This window comes from Arachis ipaensis, chromosome B09, assembly GCF_000816755.2.
Source record: "Arachis ipaensis cultivar K30076 chromosome B09, Araip1.1, whole genome shotgun sequence".
Lineage (NCBI taxonomy): Eukaryota > Viridiplantae > Streptophyta > Magnoliopsida > Fabales > Fabaceae > Arachis > Arachis ipaensis.
Genome location: NC_029793.2, coordinates 129,093,590 through 129,096,838, shown reverse-complemented (window position 1 = coordinate 129,096,838; position 3,249 = coordinate 129,093,590).

Genomic DNA, 3,249 nt, shown 5'->3' with positions numbered 1-3,249 from the left:
GCTATTAGAAATTTGTTGTCCAAAAAAGTTGATCTGTCGTTAGAACTTATAATGAGATAGTTGAAGCAGCCCTAGTATCAACTGGTTTTCGTCACATTTTGCGAATAGGCGAAACGAGAGGATATCTTTCACTGTTTAATGTTTTGGTGGAGCGATGAAGGTCTGAAACACACACATTTCACCTTTCAGTTGGTGAGGTGACTATCACACTAAAAGACGTCACATATATACTTGGTCTATCGGTTAATGGGGAGCTCGTGATAGACAGAACGGACAACAATCACGAGCTGTTGGTGGAGAACTACTTAGCAATTTTGTTAGGTCGTCGCCGGTCCAGACGATTACACATTGGGGAAGGTAAACCTGGCATGGGTTGGACGATGCAGAGACACCAAACCGTTAGACACACAGGAGTCGGTCGAGTGATATGTCCGGGCGCACATATTATGCGTGCTTAGAACGGTTGTGTTTCCAAATAAATTAACAAATTCTGTAAACTCGAAGTTTTTACCTCTTTTTCGAGATTTTCACCGCATTCGACTTTACAGTTGGGGGCAGCTTGTTTGGCACATCTGTACTAGTCGTTGTATTGTGCATCGCTTGCAATACAACTGTAAAGAGATAGACGACTCCCTTTTTCTGCTTTTTGTTTGGGCATGGGAGCGTATGCCGTTTATAGCACCTGTTCCTCGCAATGAGCTTTCAGTAGTTGGTGTTCCAATTGAGCAATGATAATATTATTTTTATGGCCCTTATTATTTTTACTATTATTAATATTATCATTATTATTATTATTGTTATTATGTTGATTATAACCATTCTAAACTAATTTAGGTAGAGTCATTAGCACTAACTACCGAGATATCCGCGAAGGTCTATGGCACACTTTAGGAAACAACTAGATGATATGGGAGTCAATGACGTACATTTTAATAATTTATGTTAAGAAGTTTATTATGTTTAATAATTTAACTAATTGTCGTCATATTTATTGATTTCCAGTTTATATGGCGGTTGATGCGGGTTTTACACTACAAACTACTGGCAAGTACATTGGGTCGTACCAAGTAATAAATTTACGGTGAGTGAATGTCAATCCCACGAGGATTAATTGACTAAGCAAACAATGGTTGATTGGTTATTCTAGTTAGACAAGTGAAATTGAGAGTTTTGAATATCAAATAACATAAAACAGTGAATTAAGGAAAGCAACAGTAAATGTGTGAAGAAATAAGTATGAGAAAAGAGTTAGGGTTTTGAAGATGTTTAGATTTTTGGATTAACAAGTATTTTCTTCTACCTTGATCATGCAAAGAGCTTATTCATAGAAAATCCTAGGTGATTGAATTCCAATTCCTTGGCAATTCAATCTCTTCTAGCCTAATCAATCGTCAATTCCTTGATTAATTAATTGTGTTAAAAGGGTTAAGTTCAAACTCTTGTTTAAAGGCCACACAATTCTTAAGAACCCAAAAATAATCCGATTATATGTAACGTATTACATTAAATCCATATAATTGAAGAATTATGAGAAAAGGGTTTCAAGCTTTAATTCCAATTTTTTCAAGATTCAAAGGAATTCAATTTAGAGTAGGTTATTTTCAAATATACCCTAATCCGTAGGATGAAGAACGAAGCCAATTCTTGAATATAAATCAATTCATTAATCAAAGAGTATAAGAACAAACAGTATTAATCTATCAAAATAAACAAAGCTCCTAACCTTAACAATGGGGTGAGGTATCATTAAGAAAAATATTAAACTAAAAAATAACTAAAAACTAAAGAAAATAGAAAAATAGAAATCATGCAAATGAAAAGAAATAAACAAAAAACCAAAACATAAACAAGAAAGAAGAGAACTCAACCACCTAAATGATCATGGTGGTCATTCCCCTCATCCGGTTGTGCTCCTTGTGGTCCTCGTAGCCTCCCTATCTCTTGTCTCACTTGGGTGAGCTCGAGGCACTGACTTTCTTAGTCAGTCCCAATCTGATGGAGAAGGATGCTATGACTATCTTGATTCACCCTCATTTGCTCAAGAGATACAGTGAGTTGTTGCCAATACTCTTGTGGCAGAAAATAGTGTCCTTGAGGCATGAGGGGTTGCTCTTGTTATGGTGGAGCTTCTTGTGCTTCTTCGGCTTGATCTCTCTTTTGAACTCTTGCATATTCCCTTGCATACTCCATTGTTTTCTTGGAAATTGGCCTCTCAATGGGGATGAGAAAGTTTTCTGCACACTCACTCTAGAGGTTTCACATAGGCGGTGAATGAGATGCGAAAAAGCTAACTTGGCATGTGAGGAAGGGTTGGAGGCAATGTTGTATATTTGTAGTGAAAAATTGTATCCTCCACCTCTACCTCATACCCTATCATGATACAATGGATCATGATGCTCTGTTCACAATGCACTCAAAGCGGTTTCTTGTTGGAATAATGGATCTTTGGATAAACTCCAACCACCCTCTTGCTACTAGTTTGAGGTCAGTTTATCCTAATTTTTTCGGCTACCCGTTTGCACCCAGTCTCCACTGGGCACCCGGGAGACAAATGTCAGCAAGTACTAGATCATATCTTCAATCTCGTCTCATCCTTTCACTGTAAGTGTTCAAAGTGTGACTTGGGGGTAGTAGTTGGAGGATCTCCCTGACGCTCCTTAGACTAAAATCAAGGACTTTTTCTCTCATAAAATTAAAGTGCGGTTGTCCTTTTTATTCACCTCGCGGACATCCCGGTATGTAATCCAAGCATTCCCATCGAATTCTTGGACCTTCAATTGACCCACCTCGATGTGCAGCTTGAAAATCACGCCCCAGTCTCTTCTCTCAATTTGTTGCGGGATTTCCGGATACTTATCCGAGTTGAGATCAAACTTAACTTCCGGAATAACTTTCTTCTTGCTCGTGAGCTCAAAGAAGTGCTCCTCATATAGCTTGGAGCGGAACCTTCTTGAATCATAGGAGCCAGTCACCGGTTCCTTGCCCTTTCTCTTCCGAGATGCTTCTTGACTCTTTGGTGCCATTGATGAAGGGAAAATAAGAGCTTGTTCGACAATACCAAACTTAGAAGTTTTCTTGTCCTCAATCAAAAAGAAAATAGAACAAAGAGAAAAGAACAGAAAGTTTAGAGGGAGCAAGAAAGGAGAAGGAACATTGAAAGGGGAGGAGTGTAGTGGATAAGGAAGGGGATAATGAGTGGAGAGAATGGTGGGATGCACTGGGATATATGGGGAGGGGGTAGAGGGGGTA